Raw genomic sequence first — 21,014 nt, 5'->3', positions numbered from 1 at the left:
TGTTAATTTTAAACGAATTCATTTTTACTACATATAGAGGTCCTATCCTATCTCGCCATAGGTAAGTTTAATAAATTATTTCCAAATATGCAGGATGCGTCCCCGAGATGCGATATCATGTGATTCGGTCACCCCCGGTAATGGTACAAACTGGGCTGATGTCATTACCTTTTTGAACCAGTCCTCGTGCCGACACGGAATGGCTAAACCGGGGAGATACATTTTAGGGATGCACATGCACTCCTCGACCCCTAAAGTGTAATCTGACATTGGTCTTTGCTTCAAGACAGGTAAAGATCGAATGAATTCGGCTGTAGGTACGAGTTATACAATTTGGAAAACAGATCTATCAAAATGGGCCATTATGACACCATATTGTCACTCCGTGAGGCCAAAACGGGTAGGAGTAAACTGGAATTTGCAAATCCGTAGGTGGCGCTTCTGAATCTGATAAAGGAAGGGGATTCCCCCTCCGAGGCAACTACATCTCCGATTTAGCTGAAATAGGTGGAACTAACGATAATGAGCAATCCTCGAGTAGGTCGACTGCTTTCTCCTTGAGCATCATTCCGCGCTTGGTAGCCCCCCTCACCCTGGCCCACACCAGCCCCCTTCTGCACACTTTGCAGCATGGGCTACAGAACGATACATAACTGCGGGATGGTGATAGGACTCCACAGTAAGTTGTTTGTTTTGTTACATCTTGGGAACCAATACGAACTGATAGTCAGGGGTGATGCAGTGACATAAATGTGATGACAAGGAAGGTATAATGGAGCTAACGATATTGATGGCACTTACGTAGATCTTAATAATGTGTGATAATGCTTCCCAGATATACCCTACCATAAGAACAGTGAATGAGGGTGATACTCAGTGATGTCCTGTGCAGTCAGCTGGCATTGAATCATAACAGTCCATGGTTGATTATTTAGTTGTAATTACTCTGAACTGTATGAAGGTTGAGTGAAATAATAAAAATTGTGTTTACAAAGAAAGTTATTTGCGAAAGGATAGGAAAACTCCATGAGTGGATGCTTTAAGGTATAACAGATAGTGCAGATATGTGTAGTCAGGTGGGGTATTTGCACAAGATGGAGCAGGGTTGCAATCTATGGATGAGAAATGTTGGTTGGTGCATTTGTTAAAGAAAATAAGCTGAGACTTAGTGGCACAAGCGAACGAGTGGAAGGGTGAGGAAATAGTGGAAAGAGGGAAAAAGGGGCAGTGATAACAGAGGTTATCAGTTTTTCTGTAAAGAATTACCTCAGCCATTAACCAAGAAAGGCAAGGGCAGAGATGTCCGGTGACTGCAGATTTCATAAGGGATAAAGTACTCCCTGCCATAGATTATAAGGTCACTGAAAACTTTCAACACCATATAGAGGAAAGAGGCCGATGGCTGAGTTCTGAGTATGGAACTCCGAGGTGACTTGAATTATCCTTATCATGTATTCCAGGTGGTACTTCATCCCATATAATACATGATCACACCATCACTTTCCCACAAAGCACTTAAAACCTTGGTGCGCAGCTCTTTCATAGGAAAGAAGGAGCATATTTGCAAAGATGAAGAATGGAAAAAAAACTCTAGTGCAAAATTAAACACATTAAACAGCTATTGGATATTTTCTGCAAACAGATATTGGAAACAGTTCAATACACATCAGTTTTTAAAACAAATAAAAGCTGCAGTAGCTTGGTATGTGTAGAAACATGCAGAAAGATTCTAGCTTTTCTCTGTCTAAGGAGTGCAAAAAATAATTCTATTATAAACGTTTTCTCTCTGCTGGTCATTGTAAGCTATTAAAGTAGAGCAGAAGAAAGAAAACCAATGTTCTGTTTTTGTGGCTTTAAACAGCTGCTTCAATTATGCTCTGTTGCCTGACCTGCCTTTCATCTTGGCTTCTGACAGCAAGCATTGTGACGTCAGAAACTCAATTGTAATAACTTATAATAGCAGAGTTCTGATCTCTTTTTTTTTTTTACGATAGGTGACTGGGGGCCTCATTATGACATTGGCGGTCCCAGGACCACCATGTTGGCAGTCCCACTGCCAACAAGCTGGTGGAGAAGACCGCCATATTATGATCTTGGCGGTATTGCCAAAGCACCGCCGGCACCGCCAATGCGATCTAGCTGCTACGGACGACCGTAGACACCTGCATGTTTCCGCCAGACAGTCGCACCACCACGGAAACCCAGGGTGAAACCAACTGTATAAATGGAGAGACTCACCTTCAGGAAGCCATACTCACCCGGAGCCGCCATGGAGCCATAATTACACGTCTTCCCACTGTTCCTGCTCGCCCAGAGACACCGTAATCAACGCCGAAGTCGATGACAGCAACCGTAAGTACACACACTTAACTGTCACTGTTGTAAATTGTGAAAGTACGTATGCACACATAACATACCAATCGGGAACGGGTGGAGAGGGAGACACACATACATAGCCTGACACTGACATGCACACTCACAGACAGCCACTTACACACATGCATTTACACAGTACACACACTACTGCCATCACACACACATATGTTAAAAACACACACCTACTCCCAGAAACACAGCACCAGAACAGTCACACACAACACACAACACCACAAACCGACATTTACAACACCACAACCACTACACCATCAATGCATTGTCAAACACCCACAATACACACTACCCATTAACAAATCACACATACAACACAAAGTACCATCCAACAGGAAAACAAACACACACAACCACACAACCTTACAACGCAGCATTTGACATACCCAGAAAACACACATCACAATGTATCTGACATGCCATTCACCAAACACACACACACACACACACACACACACAGTCAAAGTACACAAACCAACACAGTACTGCAACAAACACATGTCAACACAAACACCACTCAATACCATGACAACAACATGTCTCCAACATACACATGGCCATCACACAACACACACCCATCACTGGGGAACAAATGCACTGCACACAACCACACATGCTGCCCAGACAAAACAGGTAGCGCAAGCCCCACTTTAACATAAATATTCACACACAAACAATGTCAGCCATTTTCAAATATGCCCTAAGTAAAGAAACCATGGACAAATATGTAAGGTCGAAACCAACAACTGGTTGGTCCACATATATTAAAATTTGAACAAATAAAATAATGCCCAAGGCCATAGGCCAGTCCAATTTTAAATAGTGCCACATGCACTTGGTACACATTTTGGTGCCCCAAACTTGACCCCTGACTGACATGTAACCTCCACAGGTAGGGGCATCAAGGGGACAGGCAGGCACCTAAGGGATTGGTGGGGGGTATTGTGGTTAGGGTTTGGGCTTCGGCTTGGGAGGGGATCCTTTGAGATTGGGCTTGGGAGGAGGGCTTAGGTCTAGGCTCAGGGGAGGGTTGGGTTCTCTTAGGAGGGGCAGACTTCTTGGTGGGGGAGGGGCATGGGTACTTGCAGGGGGCTAGGTGAGGCCTTGGAGGTGGAAGGAGCGGGCCTGGGGAGAGAAACAGAGTATTAAGGGGTCTCATATGGGGAAGAGGAGTAGGCAAAAGGTCAAAACATGAAAGGAACACTTTTTTGACACATAGGGACGGTCATCAGAAGGCGGTTTGGGAGTGGAGGGTGAGGGAATGGTTGTCTGACGTGTCATTGTAGTTATTGTGGGTGCATTGTGTGAGAGGTATGCTTGTGGGAGGTGGCTGTCTGTTGGGTGGGTGAGTGAGGGTGTTTATGTGTACGGGACTGAGGGGGGTGGAGGTGCTGGGGGATGCCGTGGTGGGTGGGTGACTGTCTGTTGCGATGGTGACTGCAGGTATGGTCGATGTGCTGCATGTAGGAGGGTCAGTGGTTGTGTTTTCTGTGGGTGTGGTGATTGGGGTGGATGTCTGAGGGTCTGCTGTGGTGCTGTCTGTGGGTAAGATAGGTGTAGTGGTTGGATCTGTGAATGTTGGTGTGGTGTCTGCTGGTGTGTCAGGTGTTCTGTCTGTGATGCTGGGAGGTGTGCGGGTGTCAGGGCAGGTTGTGACTGTTGATGTGTGTGCGGGTGTATGTTGCTTATGTGCATGCTGGTGGTGTGTCTTGTGGTGCGTGTGTTTGTCTGAGCTATCCTTGGATGTTGAGGTAGATGCATGCTTGTCTATCTGTGTGCTTTGGCTGGGTTGTGGAAGAGTGGTTTGGGACTGAAAAGAGGAAGGTGGAGGGGGGGACAGAAGACAAAGAGTGACTGGCTAGAGTCATTGTGGAGGCCAAAGCCTGAAAGGATCTCTGTAGGCCAGCCAGTGCACCATGAGTGCTCTCCAGGAACGTATTACTCTGTTGGACTTGAGTTGCCATTCCCTGGATGGCATTCACGATGGTCGACTGACCCACAGAGATCAACCTCAGGAGGTCAATAGCTTCCTCACTGATGGCAGCAGGGCTGACAGGGGCAGGGGCAGAAGTGCCTTCAGCAAAGGAGATGCCCACCCTCTTGAGTGAGCGTGCACAACCAACTGGGTGGGGATCTACAGGGAGGGCAGAGGTAGTAAGGGGAGTGGCAGACAGAGATGGGGCTGAGGTGATCCCAGATGGGTCCACCACCACCAGGGATTGTCCACTGGAGGAGAATTCTGATAATGAAGGCATGGATTCTGTTTCCCCGTGGCACTCCCTTTGCCCTCTGGACCACTGGGTCCCTGGGTGTCAATAGTCTCAGCACTCTGGGTCCCATGGCCAGAAGCTTCCCCACTCGGCTGTGCCCCGTCTCCTTCGCCTGCTGATGCACAGAAAGGGATAGAGAGAGAGAGAGAGTGGGTCATCACATTCTTAACACACACATACATTACAACATTCACAACAGCAACAAAATATCTTTGTCAAATAAAGCCATAGATAGAAACCATTCACTGCCCAAATCATGTCACAACATGATACTTCCAACTTCCCCATATGAAAACAGTCTTACCCACAACATAAGCCAGCCATCTGACCACTACATCACCATCCCATCAATTCAGCTGTAATTCAAATGCATCATCCACAAGATGGACTGGCTACAGTTAAAATTTACCCCATACAGATCATCACTGTCCATCATCAAATCAGTCTAAGGAAATGCAGTTGACTGATAACACAATCTCATGCCTACCCCTACTCCACAACTGCCCAGTCCATTATCCAGTAGTCATGTTCCATGAAAGTAAACTCATCTCACTTCATTTACGGCACAGCATGATGATCTCCAATCACATGTCTAACTGATCATTCTGTACACAACTTATTCAATGGTAAACACCTCAGATGAAGACACTACATGTGGCATTCCCATACAGTGTGCAAAACAAAAAAACATATCATGTCATTGAAACATCTATCTAAATACTAGGAAAATATACTTTCGGAGTTTCTGCACCCACTAATCTGATATATTGTCACATAGAAAACAATTCTATGCACTGCAATAGGGGCCTACCTAGCACACAGGATACATCCACAGACAACAACAGGGAGCATAGTAACATCAACAATACAATGGACACCAAACAATGTGCATGAAGGGCTCATGGCATCCCATCATACATGCTGATGGGATATATATGGTAAGTCAGTGCTTCCACTGTATGCTGTTATATGCAGCTCCTAGTCCTGCCATGCCTGCTAGTGGTTCAACTGGTAGGGCAAATAGCAGTGGGACAATGGGCACAATTGCCTCTTTCACCCGTATATGCTTCAGAAATAACCTGCCCTTGTTTCTCTAACAGTGGCCGTGGTGAACAGTAGTGCAGTCTATTCCTCAAAACCCTGTACCCGCCATGGTGGTACAAACAAACAGCGCGGCGGTCACCCCCAACAGACAGGCGGAGGACAAAGTACCGCCCACAGTATCACAACCTACCAATCCGCCACCTTTTCCGAGGCGGATTCACCGAGGATAAAAACATGGTGGAAACAGGATTCCGAAGGGAAAACGCCCAGCTCTACACACCCCACGAGGAACTAGGACACCATGGAGCCGGAACTCCAAATTCTCCCAGCGATAGTCTTCCTGCTCCTCTACCAGGAGCACGAACGCCGGCGGCGAAGACCACGGTGAGTACTGCACCTACGACACAGGGGAGGTGGGAGGGAAAAAACAGGGACACACACACGCAACACCCCCACCCCCACCCTCACCCACTAAAACACACACACTAATACAGCATGACACATTACAGTTACACCCCAAGCCCCCCGGAAGAATGCAAAGACAAAAGGAAATGAGTGTAACCATTGTAATATATTAAAAGCAAGTATGCAAAAATATACATATATACACCATTAACAAAATATGCACTAAGCATAGTAGTCCAGGTAGTGCTCCAATTAAGTCCGTGGAACACTGGGCCCACACGGTATGGGCGAGGCCCACACAAGATCCCCGACCATGACAGAGAGAACACTTCAGGGGCATCAGAGAGCAAGAAAACAGGCACCTCAGGGGGAGGGAAAGGGGAGGCACCTCAGCCGGTTGAGTGCCCAACACCAAATCCACGAGAGGGCCACATGGCCACTGTTCAATCCTGGGGAGTGCAAAGCCACAGTCTCTCAAGTCTATACAGTGGGTGGGTTGCCCACTGTTCAATCCTGGGAGTGCAAAGCCACAGTCTCTCAAGTCTCTACAGTGGGTGGGTTGCCCACTGTTCAATCCTGGGGAGTGCAAAGCCACAGTCTCTCAAGTCTATACAGTGGGTGGATTGCCCACTGTTCCATCCTGGGGAGTGCAAAGCCACAGTCTCTCAAGTCTCTACAGTGGGTGGCTTGCCCACTGTTCCATCCTGGGGAGTGCAAAGCCACAGTCTCTCAAGTGGATAACAGTCTCCACTGGTTCTGGAGGGGGCATTGTGCCCAGAGTGCTTCATCCTGCTAAGGACTGGTTCTGGAGGGGGCATTGTGCCCAGAGTGCTTCATCCTGCTAAGGACAGAGGTAGTGGATGTATCTCTCCACTGGTTCTGGAGGGGGCATTGTGCCCAGAGTGCTTCATCCTGCTAAGGACAGAGGTAGTGGATGTATCTCTCCACTGGTTCTGGAGGGGGCATGGTGCCCAGAGTGCTTCATTCTGCCCGTGACGGACTCAGTAGCGTCAGTGCCCTTGGCGCTCATGGGCCAGCGTTGCTTGAGGCGGCGGTGCCCTGTTCAGCGGTGCTTGAGACGGCGGTGCCCTGTTCAGCGGTGCTTGAGACGGCGGTGCCCTGTTCAGCGGTGCTTGAGACGGCAGTGCCCTGTTCAGCGGTGCTTTGAGTGGCAGGCTCCTTTGCAGTGACTCAGCTGCTGGCGGTCCTTCACGGCCCAGCGGGGCTTGTGCTGGCGGTCCTCTCTACCCCAGTGGGGTTTGTGCTGGCGGTCCTCTCTGTCCCAGCGGGGCTTGTGCTGGCGGTCCTCTCTAGCCCAGCAGGGCTTGTGCTGGTGGTCCTCTCTAGCCCAGTGGGGCTTGTGCTGGCATGGCTGTGGCCTCCTGGGCAGCGGGATGATGGCTGTGGCCTCCTGGGCAGCGGGGATGACAGCTGTGGCCTCCTGAGCAGCGGGGATGATGGCGGTCTCCTCCGCCGTGCTGCTCTTCCCAGACTTTCCTGGTTTCTTGTGGCCCTTCCCCACCTTGGAAGGTGTCGCAGCTGACTCCACACTCCCACCGGGACCCCTGGGCGCGGCTTTGGTGGCTGGAGTCTTCACCCTCTCCCGCCGGGCACTGGCCAACTTCTGATGCTTCACAGGTGGGGGACTGTCTGTGCTGTCGCTCCGTGCCACACTGGCTGCCCTGGTGGCCGGTGCACTCCAGATTCCAGTGACTACAGGCACCACTGGTCCCGAAGATGTTGTGGCTGAGGTGCTAGTTCGGGACCTAGGAGACGGACGGGGTGGGGGAGGTGTGGGAAAGAGGTCAAGGTTGGACAGGAAAAGTTTTGTGGAGACACTGGGACGGGTAACTGGAGGGGGTTTGGGAGTGGAGGAAGAGGTTGTGGTTGTAGGAGGTGTTCGTCTGCTGACTTTGGGTGAAGGTGCATGCGCTGGAGGCTGTCGTGAGGTGGATGGCTGTTGGGTGGGTGTGTGCCTGCGTTTGTGTATCTTGGGAGGTGGCGTCACTGTCACACTGGGAGAGGACACAGGGGACGTGTGAATGGTAGTGGGGGTGGTGACTGCACGTGAGCGGGGTGTGGTGGTGGGTGTGCTGGTGACGGCAGTAGTGGCTGTAGAGGTAGTGCATGCAGGTGTGAGTGCAGACGAGACTGGGAGGGAGGAGGGAGACGAGGAGGAGGGGGACACAGTGGAGGCAGTGGATGTTGGTGTGTCTGTATGTGTCTGATGCTTGCGTGAGTGCCTGTGGGATGTGTGGTGCTTATGTTTGCCTGAGCTTCCCTTGTGTGTTGGCGTGTGTGCATGATGGTCTAGAGGTGTGCTTGGGATAGGCTGGGGTACAGGGGATTGGGTCTGGGTGGAGGAAGTTGGAGGGGAGAGGCTAGACACAGGGACAATGGCTGCCATCAGTGCTGAGGCCAGAGTATGAAAAGCTTGCTGAAGGGCCGCCTGACCAGAATGAATGCCCTCCAGGAATGCATTGGTTTGTTGCAACTGCCTTTTAACACCCTGGATGGCATTCAAAATGGTAGACTGCCCAACAGTGAGGGGCCTGAGGAGGTCAATGGCCTCCTCACTGAGGGCAGCAGGGGTGACTGGGGCAGGGCCTGAGGTGCCTGGGGCGAAGGTGATGCCCACCCTCCCGGGTGAGCGGGCACGAGGCAAAGGCTGAGGGGCTGCTGGGAGGGCGGTGCTGGAAGGGGGGTTGGCGGCTGGACCTGTAGATGGGGGGGCACAGATGTTGCCGCCACCACAAGGGAGCTCCCATCAGAGGACGAGTCCGTGTCGCTGGTCTCAGCTCCTGTCCCCGCCATGGAGCTCCCCTCGCCCTCCGTCCCAATGGTGAAGTCCGATTCCGTAGTGTGGCCCTCCATGGCCATGTGGGATGCAGCCCCCTCGTGCTCCGGTGCCACTGCTCCTCCGCCTGATGATGCTAATGCACACAAGAACAGGGAGACCACAAAAAGGTGGGGGACGACAGAAGAAAGACATGTTGAGTGCATGCATTACCGCTACCGTTGGAGGACACGACAGACACACAAGCCCCCTGCACTACGCCGCGCTCTTGGGCTCCACTGTTCAATTCCTGGGAAATGGCCTACTAGGCTATGGACGACATCTGCACACATGGATGACACAGGGGCATGACTAGGTATACTTGGCACTCTACAGAGGTGCGGTGGGGTGCCACATGGCCTGGCTCATGGAGGGACCTTGCCTACGGAACTCGCCCTGGCCTAGGGAAACCCACAGCCCACCTCCCCCACCCAGACCCCTCCACTGCATGTAAAATCAGCAGGATGAGAGTGTACTCACCCCCTTGTGGCTGCTGTGATGCCCTCAAGTGCCCATCCAACTCCGGGTACGCCACCGCCAGGATCCTGAACATCAGGGGGGTCATGGTGCGACGGGCACCCCTCCCACATTGGGAGGCCATCCCCAGCTGAGCCTCCGCCGTCTTCTTGCTCCAGCGGCGAATGTCCTCCCATCTTTTCCAGCAGTGGGTGCTCCGTCTGTGGTAGACCCCCAGGGTCTGGACGTCCTTTGACGATGGCACGCCAAATATATTTTTTCTGGTGGGCGCTGACCTACATGATTTGTACAGGGGGAAGAGAAACTGATTACCAACTGCACCGTCACAGTCATTGGCCCCCATCCCTACCATTGGCATGTGGCACATGCACTCACTGTCGTTTCATGCACGCCGCACTCTCCCCCTTCCTTCTTACATCCACCCCTCCCCACACAGGCATAGCCCATACAGCATGCTCCCAGTGTACTTACCTCTTTGTCTGGAGGACCGTAGAGTAGCGTGTACTGCAGAGGACCCCATCCACGAGTTTCTCTAACTCCTCCGATGTGAAGGCAGGGGCCCTTTCCCCAGACACTCGAGCCAGTGTCTCTTCCAGACCGAGGTCACAGCAGCACTTGCAGTGTAGGTCCTCTCCTGTCGAAGATCAGGTATTGAGTGATTGAAGAGATAGAAAATGTCGGTCACGTCCGCAGCGGTGCGTACCGCCACCGCCGGCGTACATCGTCATTGGCACCTGGGACCCATAGGGTTCAATGTTAACCAATGCAGCATTGCGCCGCGGTCTTCGACCGCCTACCTCGACGGTGTACAACGCCAGCTCAGTTACCTCACTTTAGAGGTCAGGCAGCCGCCATTTCAGGGGCCCACATGGCTTCATTTTTTACTGCGTCACACATACCTAGGCCTAGACTCAACACACATACAGGCCACTTTTTAGATTATGATTGGTGTTCTGTGTAAGCTGTGGGTACGTACCTCTGAGTTGTTTGACTCTGTGCTTGCTGTTGTCCTTCATAGACACCGTCCTCTGGGACATGTGAGGAGATGGCGGCATCCTCCGGTGTACCGACCGTTGGTGGACCTGTCGACAATGGAGGAAAGACATGTGATCATCACATACAGGCTTGACCGTGCCACAATCCAGGAACTATGTGCCCAGTTGGAGACAGACCTGATGTCAGCTATCCGCCATCCCACAGGAATCCCCCCTCAAGTGCAGGTGCTGTCAGTGCTCCATTTCCTTGCAAGTGGGTCATTTCAAACAACAGTGGCCATAGCATCAGGGATGTCACAGCCTATGTGTTCCAACGTGTTGTCCAGAGTGTTGTCTGCCCTGCTGAAACACATGCAGAGCTACATTGTTTTCCCTCAGGTGGAGGATTTGCCTACAGTGAAAGGTGATTTCTATGCCCTGGGACATATCCCGAACATCATAGGTGCCATTGATGGGACACATGTGGCTTTGGTCCCCCCCAACAGGAGTGAACAGGTGTACAGAAACCAGAAGAGTTATAATTCGATGAATGTACAGATGGTATGTTTGGCAGACCAGTATATCTCCCATGTGAATGCCAAGTTCCCTGGCTCAGTGCATGACGCCTACATCCTGCGGAATAGCAGCATCCCTTATGTGATGGGTCAACTCCAGAGGCACCGGGTGTGGCTATTAGGTGAGCACCTGGAAGCAAGACAGTGGGAATGGTTGTCTAGGTCTGGGGATATCCCTACAGGTTAGTGTGTGTCTAACAGTTGTCCCTCGCCATTTGCAGGTGACTCTGGTTACCCCAACCTGTCATGGCTACTGACCCCAGTGAGGAATCCCAGGACAAGGTCAGAGGAACGCTACAATGAGGCCCATGGGCGAACTAGGAGGGTGATTGAGCGGACCTTCGGCCTCCTGAGGGCCAGGTTAAGGTGCCTCCATATGACAGGTGGATCCCTATTCTACTCACCAAACAAGGTGTGCCAGATCATCGTGGCCTGCTGTATGCTTCACAACTTGGCTTTGCGACTACAGGTGCCTTTTCTGCAGGAGGATGGTCCAGATTGCGGTGTTGTTGCAGCTGTGGAGACTGTGGACAGTGAAGACGAGGAAGCAGAAGAAGAAGACATGGACAACAGGGACTCAGTGATCCAGCAATATTTCCAGTGAAACACAGGTAAGAATACAAACCTGCCTACTACATGTACTTAAACACTACTACCTCTCTACTGTCTGTCGTTTTCACCCAGTGTATGGTCACTGAGTTGTCACTTTCCCTTACGATTTCACAGATGTGGGTCCCAATCTGTGAGATCTGCTTTGATTCCTCATGGACTACAGCTGTGTGACATAGGTATGTTGACATTACAAATGAAAGAGCTTTTTGCCACAGTAATTGCTAATACACTATTCTGAAATCACAGACTGACTCCAGATTGTTTTGTGTTTTAAGGGTGTTTATTTAAGTGCTCAATATTGGAGGGGGTAGCAAAATGGTGAGGGGTGATGGCGGAGGAATGTCCATGGCAGAGTCCAGTCTATTAGTCTCACAGGTGCATTGCCCTAATGGGCATAGGAAGTGGAGCTGAGGCAGTTTAAGGATGGATATGGTGACAAAGTGGAACAGTAGGATGACATTCAGGGTGGTCTCATTTCTTGGCGGGGGTCTTGGCATCATTCTCTGTCTTTGTCCTGGATCTCAGGGACCGTTTGCAAGGTGGTTCTCCCTCTGCAGGGGGTGGGGTGCTGGTGTGGTGGTCCCGTGGCGTTGCCTCATGTCCACTAGCGCCGGCGGAGGTGGTGGCCAGTTCATCGTTCATGCTAGTGTCAGGGGCCCCTTGTAGTGCCACAGTGTCCCTCCTGGTGTTGAGTACTTCCTTCAGCACCCCTACGATGGTGCCCAGGGTGGAATTGATGGCTCTGAGTTCCTCCCTGAAGCCCGAATACTGTTCCTCCTGCAGGCACTGGGTCTCCTGAAACTTGGCCAGTACCGTTGCCATCGTCTCCTGGGAGTGGTGGTAGGCTCCCATGATGTTGGAGAGGGCCTCGTGGAGAATGGGTTCCCTCGGCCTGTCCACCCCCTGTCGCACAGCAGCCCTCCCATTTCCCCTGTGTTCCTGGGCCTCCGTCCCCTTGACCGTGTGCCCACTACCACTGCCCCCAGGTCCCTGTTGTTGTTGGGATGGTGGGTTAGCCTGGGTTCCCTGTAGTGGTGAACACACTGCTGATTGACGTGTCCTGGGGACGGAGGTATGGGCCCGCTGGGTGGGGGCTGTGCTGGTGTTTCCACAGGGGGAAAAGGTCTGTGGTGGCCTTTGACTGGGTGAGGGGAACCAACTGTCCAGAGGTCCCCGATGGGCCGGGCTGGTCATCTAGATCCAGTTGGACAGACGTGTTGTCATCACTGTGGGCCTCTTCTGTTGGTGGTGTGGACATGTGTGGACCCTCCTGTCCGGTGACGTTGGTTAGGGGTCCTACATGGGTATAAAAGGATGTTTATTACATCTGTGTGTGCCATGGTGTGCAATAGGTGGGTGACCGTGTACCCCAGTGCTTGCATTCCTGTGTGGGACCTTGTGTGATGATGGTTTAGGGGGGTGTATGGGTATGTGCAGTGGGCATGCTTTAGTGATGTGTGTCCATGCTTTGTTGTTGCATGCAGGGCTTGGTGGTAGGATGTGTGGTTTGTGATGTTGGGACATTTGTGAGGAGTTAGAGTGATGGGGGTGAGGGTGAGGGTGGGGGTATGTGCTGGCATGCAGGTAGGGTGGGGGATGTAATAGTTAAGATTTGACTTACCAGAGTCCATTCCTCCACCTACTCCTGTGAGGCCCTAAGGATGCAGAATCGCCAAGACCTGCTCCTCCCATGTTGTTAGTTGTGGGGGAGGAGGTAGGGGTCCGCCGCCAGTCCGCTGAACCGCAAGGTGGTGTCTTGAGACCACGGAACGCACCTTCCCCCGTAGGTCGTTCCACCTCTTCCTGATGTCCTCCCGATTTCTTGGGTGCTGTCCCACTGCGTTGACCCTGTCCACTATTCTTCGCCATAGCTCCATCTTCCTAGCTATGGAGGTGTGCTGCACCTGTGCTCCGTATAGCTGTGGCTCTACCTGGACGATTTCCTCCACCATGACCCTGAGCTCCTCCTCTGAGAACCTGGGGTGTCTTTGTCGTGCCATGGGGTGGTGTAGGTTATGTGTGGGGTGGTGTGTGGGGTGATAAGGGTGCTGATATGTAGTGGGGTGTAGTGTGAGGTGCGTAGAAGTTATGTGGGTGATGGTGTTGTGTGCCTGTGGATGCTAGTATTGTTGATGGTGGTGTCTCTCTCTGGCCTTCTCTCAGTAATTGTGGACGTAGGGGTTTGTGGGTGATGTGGGTGTGTGTTTTATATTGTATTGGGTGTGTGGGAGTGGTGTGTGTATGTGTATCAGGTGTGTGTATTTTGAATTGTCCAATGTGGTTTTGTTTTGTAAATGTGCATGTATTTTGAGCGCTGCAGTGTGTACCGCCAATGGAATACCGCGGTTGAAAGACCGCCGCGTGGATTCGTGGGTCGTGATAGTGTGGGCGTATTTCTGTTGGCGTGACGGTGGAGGATTTGTTTTCGCCAGTTTATCACTGACCTTTGTTGTGGCGGACTTGTGTGGGTGTCTGAATTTTGGCGGATTACGTGCTGTGGGTCATAATAGCTGTGGCGGATTTCCACTGCCGCGGCGGTGTGTTGGCGGTCTTCTGCACGTCAGTAAGCGGCTTTTACCGCCAATGTTGTAATGACCGCCATAGTCTTCTGCTGCTCCACGCACCCAGTGCCTAGTTCAAACTGAGCTCCTTGTGTAAAATCAACTACAATAAAAGGAAAAAAGTGCACCAAGTGCAGTCGAGCATCTATGACATATACTGATTAGGGTCTCCCCCCGACAATTTGGACAGATAGAATGTATACTCCCTGTGACACCCTCATGGAGAACCTGTTTATGGGGAAGGCTGGTCAACATCTGGTCATCATCTGACACGTGGGAGTCCTATTGATCTAAAGCAGACAATAGTGTCTCCTAGGCCGTGGGCCCATCTAGGGCACCCTGCCCCTACCTGGCTTCCTGTAGCCTAATCACACTCTCATAACCCGTCCATTTCAGCAACTCCTGTCTCCACCTTATGAGTCCCGGGCCTCTGTTTTTCTTTCACTCGCTGGAGATGGTGGGATCCCTCTCTAGAGTATTATGGTTCAGAAATGAGTTCACTATATAATAAACCTCTTTAGAGGAGTTGGCAGATTGCTTAATCTTGTCAACAAGGTCTTTCGTGTGTGCTTTCTGAATTGCATGATGACATTTTCTCAATGCTGCTTTGTATATCTTTTTAGCTCTTCACCTCCTTTCCTGTTTTTTACATTCTGTTTTTAATTGTTTTAACTCCTCTGAAAACCATGAATTTGTGTTTCATACTGGCTGTTTTTTAATCTCCTTCATTGGGATTAGGTCATTTTACTTCTTTGTGACTCAATTTCCATAGACAGTGTCTACCTCAACATCGTTAGCTATTATCAGAGCTGATTTATCTAATGCTTGTTCCCATCTGGCAGTATTTAATTTGGATCAATGCCAATACTTTTTAGAATGAATAGTTCTGCTTATATCTATACCTATTCTAGGAATGGAGAACAGGATACTATAATGGTCTGTCCAGATCATTGGCTGCAATGCTTCTGCTATCAAGTTGGCTACATTTGAAACAAATTCTTCAAGCGTATGGCCCTGCTCTTGTGTTGGTACATACACCAGTTGCTGCAGATGGATTACAGCCAGGTCATTCAGAAAATCCAGCCCATTTTCTTCACTGAGCCAAGTTTCTGTCAGGAAGAGAACTGTTGGTTTTGTATCTTCTAATAAAGTAAACACTTTTTGGCTGTGTTTGGGGAGGGACCTGCAGTTACCCAAGAGCATACTTCACCTAGGTGTCAGCTGGTGCACTGCTGTGCTTGACCCCATACCAAGCTCTCTTCTCCCTTCTAATTCAAACATGTTTATGAGAAGTTACATGCATGGCACTTGGCCGGTACTAAATCCGGATCCAAAAGATGCTGGCAGGTGTCGTCCAACCATCTGTTCAAACTTTTCAATCAATCAATCAATCAATCAATCATTTGTAGAGCGCGCTACTCACCCGCTAGGGTCTCAATGCGCTGAAAGGAGGTGGGGGGGAGTGCTACTGCTCGAACAGCCAGGTCTTGGTGTGTTTCCTGAAGGTCAGCAGGTCCTGGGTCTGTCGTAGGTAGACGGGGAGGGAGTTCCAGGTTTTGGTGGCGAGGTAGGTGAAATATCTGCCGCCGGCTGTAGTTCGGTGGATGCGAGGGACGGTGGCGAGAGCGAGGTTGGCGGAGCGGAGTTGACGGTTGGGAGTGTGGAAGGTGAGTTGCTCGTTGAGGTAGGCAGGGCCAGCATTGTGGAGTGCTTTGTGAGCGTGGATGAAGAGTTTAAAGGTGATCCTCTTGTTGACGGGGAGCTTTTCAGCTCTATTGCTGAATAACTTATACATTTCGAATCTGCTGCACCCAAATGTGCAGGGTCTCTGGCCCTTGGCCCTGGTCAGCCACAGAAGAGGCGCAGATGAGCTTGCCTTGTGCACACCAGCAGTGTGCCCTCCGTGCACATCTGCTATGTGTTCTATCACCTGCTGACATTTTATCTACTGGCCTCTCAAGCCCTACAGTGCCAACCACACTGAGGTGGCTCAAAAAACTAAAGAAAGCCTATAGGCACTGCACGACCAAATAGTCAATTCCCTCTCTACAAACGTGCAAAAGCAATAGCACCAAATAAAAGCCCCACTCACCCCAATTCAGAACACTGTAATATCATTTTACATAAAAAGTAAAAAACAGCTCTTAAAACGTTTCTTTTGTAATTACCACTCACCCCTTTTACCAATGCTGCGACCATAATGGAGAAACTTTTGGAGGTATTCCTGGAGGCAGAGAGGGCCAGGACCTTAACTCCCACTCTGTGTGAAGGCACTATGGGGGTCATTATGACCCTGGCGGTCACTAGAGCTGCTACGGTCCAACCGGCAACACCGCCAATCTGCTGCCAGCCTGCATCCTGGCGGTCCCGGCGGTGCCAGAGGTCCTGGCGGTCCCGGCGGGTGTAATCCACCAGGGCAGGGCAGCAAGCAGCGCTGCCCTCGGGATTATGAGTCGCCATCTGCCAGCCTGTCCATGGAGGTTTACACTGCCATGGAGAGGCTTGCATAATGGGGGTTTCGGGGAGGCCCTGGGGGCCCCAGCACTGCCCATGCGCTTGGCATGGGCAGTGCAGGGGCTCCATGCACAGCCCCATCAGGCATTCCACTGTCCGAATTACGGGCAGTGGAATGCGCAACAGGTGCCGCTGCACCCACTGCACCAGCACATTGCCACCAGCTCCATTAGGAGCCGGCTGCAATGTGAAGGCCCAGCGAGGAAGCCATGATAGGGCCGGCGAGGTTCAGGCCGCACAGGTGGCCTGTTGGCGGTATGTCATTGCTAATGTCATAATGAGGGCCTATATGCCTAATGCTAAAACCAGAAGGAGATACAGAGGACCCCAACTCATACAGACCATTCACAGTGATCATCTCAGATGTCTCTGTAAATTACTGGCACAATGTTTACAGCGAGTGGTGCGTGGACTGGCACATGAGGACCAGTGTGGATTCATGCCGATGCTCAGCATAGTGTAGGGTTGACTCTTATCCTGCATGAGATCATGGGAATGGGTTGGGATGTAGCACTTGTATCGATTGACCTGGAGAAGGCCTTTGATACAGTCAAGTGGAGTTATCTCATGGCGGTGTTGCAAGGAATGGGCTTCGACCCGGCCTTTCGAAATTGGGTGCGACTACTCTATACAGATCCCAAGGCCAGAGTAAGAGTGGGTGAGTAAATTTCAGGGACCTTGCCTGTGGAGAGGGGAACCCATCAAGGATATCCCATTTCAACAGTCCTGTTTGCCCTGATGGTAGAGCCTATTGCGATTCTTCTGCATAGGGAATTGTAGCCCTGGGTAATAGGAGTGGGTGAACAGGTGCACATTGTCTTGTTGTATGCAGACAACACAATGATTTACATCTGGTCACCTGCAGAGGCAGTGCCTTCTGATGCAGGTTATGGAGGTCCTTGGTTGGATTTCCGGCTTACATGCCAATTTTAGGAAGACTTTGCTATTTCCATTGGGGAGATTGGCATTGGTACCACAGGAACTGCTGCCCGAGCTTGGGATATGATGGGAGGGTGAGAGTTTCCGGTATCATGAACTGATGGTCATGCACACAATAGATGCACATCAGCATCTCAACTTGGACAGAGTTCTGAACGGCCTGACAGGGTCGATTGAGTTCTGGAGCATGTTGACCCTATCAATTATAGGAAGGGCGGCAATCGCCAAGATGGTCTTCCTCCCCAGATGTCTATATCTAGTCCAGAACTCGTTGCTCCCTCTTGTAGAAAACTGTTTTTACAAAATCAATAGTTTGATGATTTCCCTGATGTGGGCAGGAAACAGCAGCAGGGTGGCCCTGTCGATCCTGAAGTGTGATATGGAAGGAGGGCTGGCTCTCCTGGATATGCAATTATACTATTTTGCAGTGCACCTGCAGCATGCGGCCCGATGGTTGATGGACACTGATAACTGGGAAAAGTGGCTTCTTCGGGTGCACTAGGAGACGACACCCTGGCATGCCTATTGATGAGTGGGGGCTGTTCAGGGATTCCAATTCCATATCTCGCACAAATACAGAGAACAGTGGTAAAGAAGGTACTGTGGAAGGCCCCATTTGACAGGAAACTGTGGTTGTGGGACCTTTATCCATAGAGCAGGATATATCAATGAACAGAGGAGGGGGTGCCGTTTGGTGGTTGACATATACCCGAGGGAAGTCTTTATCACCTTTCAAGAGGCACAGGACATGTTCAATATGGGGCAGGGATATTTCCTACACTATGCAAAGCTAGAAAATATAGCAAAAGAGATTTGGTGTACTCACCTGGTGTCTCTTTCTTCCTCTCAAACATTAGGGGGAATGATTAGATGTGGAGAAGGAAGACATCTCATTACGCTCTTCAACAAGGCCATCAGGGGGATATGACACACCGCCCATATTGGGCGAGAGTCGCCTGGGAAACGGATTTAAGGGCTCCTCTTGAGGATTCTGAATGGGACCATGCTTGTGTCATGGTAAGGACTTTCCTGTAATAATAGGTTTAAGCTCTTACATTTCAATTATCTACACCAAACCTATATGACCCCTCCCAGAATAATACAATAGACCCCAGCAGGATGGCAAAATGTTTGTGGTTTGTGGGGAGGAGAATGCCTCCTTTCTGCACATTTGTAAGCATGGATTTTGGACCATGGTGGTGCCTAGGATTGAGGGGGCTATGGGCAATAATATCACTGGTGCGCCTGGGGCGTGCCTGTTAGGCATAGGAAGAGGCCCAAGGACCGCAAAATATCATATAAATTCCTTCAGCTGGCACTGATTTTGGCGAAACACACAGTAGCCATTAGATGGATGGGGTCCAGGGCACCCAGTGTTGACATGTGGATTAGAGATGAATTGGAATGAGGGAGTTGCAGAAAAGCAGCATATACGTCTCTCTCACACAGATGACAAAACCATCAAGGTTGTGGAGGCATGGAGGCTACTACTGGATGATTTAAATGTCCCTGGTAGCTCGGCCATGATTCAGACCAGGAAGAACGAGAAACATGAGAGTGTATTAGGTACTGTTTCCACATGTCAAAGGTTTGTCTACCCAGTGTGAACCTGATAATTGTATAGTTAATATAGCTCATAGACATGGTGCATGTACTGATACCTACTCTATATATTATTTCTGTCCTTTTTTTTATTTGCAAAACACAGAATGACATCTGCACTTGTGGATATGTTCTGTTTATTTGTTATCATAAATGCAAAAATAAAGACTTTGAAAACAAATTATCTGCACCTTGTTCCCTAATTCTGTAAGGCTGTCATGCATCCCTGACATGTCCAAGTGGACATCTTCCACTAGCCTCTCTATCGTTGTGACCCTTTCTGCAAGGCATCAATGGTCACTCCTCAGTATGCTCAGGTCATTCCCCGAAGTGTCTATTTTAGTTTTCAAGACCTCACAGGTTGCTGTAGTGGCCTGCAAGATGTCCTGTTGTGTGGGGCCCATCTGGGGTATGAGTGGAGGATCCTGTCCCACCCCCTCCAAACCCTCTGAAGGCAGTACTTCGTCATCCAGGGGCCCACTTTTCTTGGTGGCTTTTACCATGGCTGTTGATCTACACTTGAGAAAAGGTCACAGTGAAAGAGCTCGGGCAGTGAGGGCTGCACTGGCATGGGAGATGCGAGCTCCATGCCCACAAATAGCCCTCAAGGGTGCCCTGCAGACAGTCTAAATGTGCAGCGTACAGCTCAACATGACACTCAAGGAGATGGCAGTGCAGTAATTCATCTGGGCGCAGAGGATGGTCCCGGTCCTCCACCAGCAAGTAACTTAGGGTCATCCAGAGGGAGCAGAGCGCAACTCCTAGTCACTCCTAGCCAAATGCTTGAGTCTTCAGGGGCCAACATATGCTATGGTCAGTATCCCCCTCAGAGTGGGCAGTAGAATGTGTTTCTCATTGCCTCGCGGGCCGACCACGGGGGCCCACCAATTCCAAAGAAGTCAACAGTACCCTCACAGGCCGTTAAAATCCAGGGGGGGCTTATACTTATTGTGATGTGTACTCAAGTGTTTCAGGTACCCTTGCATCCCCTCCCCTCTCAAGAGGCCCCTTCAGTCAGCTCCCCCTCCGTACCTCGATATCAGTGTGTGAGTCCAAGGGCCCTTCTATGACCACAGCCTCTGCTCTGGAGGGGTCGCCTTACGTCTGTCCGTCATGGTGGCCTGCTCTAGATCGCAGCTGTGTGCAGTCGTCAGGAGTCAATAATTGGAGGTCCGTGCCCAGCCCACACAACCCAGTATGATTCAGCGCCCACCTTTAATTATGATAAAGAAGTTTCCTCGTTCCGCCAGCCTGCTTGGGTGGCCCAGTATGCTGATTTGTGGGATTAATGCCATCAGGCTCCCGGCTCTCTTCTGAGAAGAGCCACTCGCAGGCCCACCCTGCAGCGCTCACCTCCGGGTGAAGGTAGTTGACGTGTTGCATCCAGGCCATCCCCGACCACCCAGGTCAACCTAAGCAGCACAAGTGTCCTCTTTGGGGTCTCCCCGCTCCATTTCAGCTCTGAGGGAGTGGCCGCTCAGCAAGGGCCCACGGTTGTCTGCCATATTCCTGCCTTTCCAGAAGGTGCTGGACAGTTCGAAACAGTGGCTGACAAGTCAAGGTTTCTCAGGGCCTCGGCTCCTATCGTGGCTGGTGTCGCCCAGCACGTCCCTCCCTCGCAGCTCCATCCAGGCTCAGGTCAGTGGGAGCGCGAGTCTTGAGCCATGCTCGCTGCCCCAGGGTAGCACAAGCGGCTCTGGCAGCTCTCTGTCGGTTTTTTCTGCCCATCCAAGCTTGGGGACAGCAGCCCCAGCGCAAGGCAATAGCAGATACTAGGTTGCTTCCAGGTGCGGCCCATGATGGGTCCCTGGCCGGAC

This window comes from Pleurodeles waltl, chromosome 2_2 (assembly GCF_031143425.1).
Source record: "Pleurodeles waltl isolate 20211129_DDA chromosome 2_2, aPleWal1.hap1.20221129, whole genome shotgun sequence".
Taxonomy (NCBI): Eukaryota; Metazoa; Chordata; class Amphibia; order Caudata; family Salamandridae; genus Pleurodeles; species Pleurodeles waltl.
The sequence above is the reverse complement of the archived record's forward strand: the minus strand, read 5'-3'. Positions refer to the sequence as shown.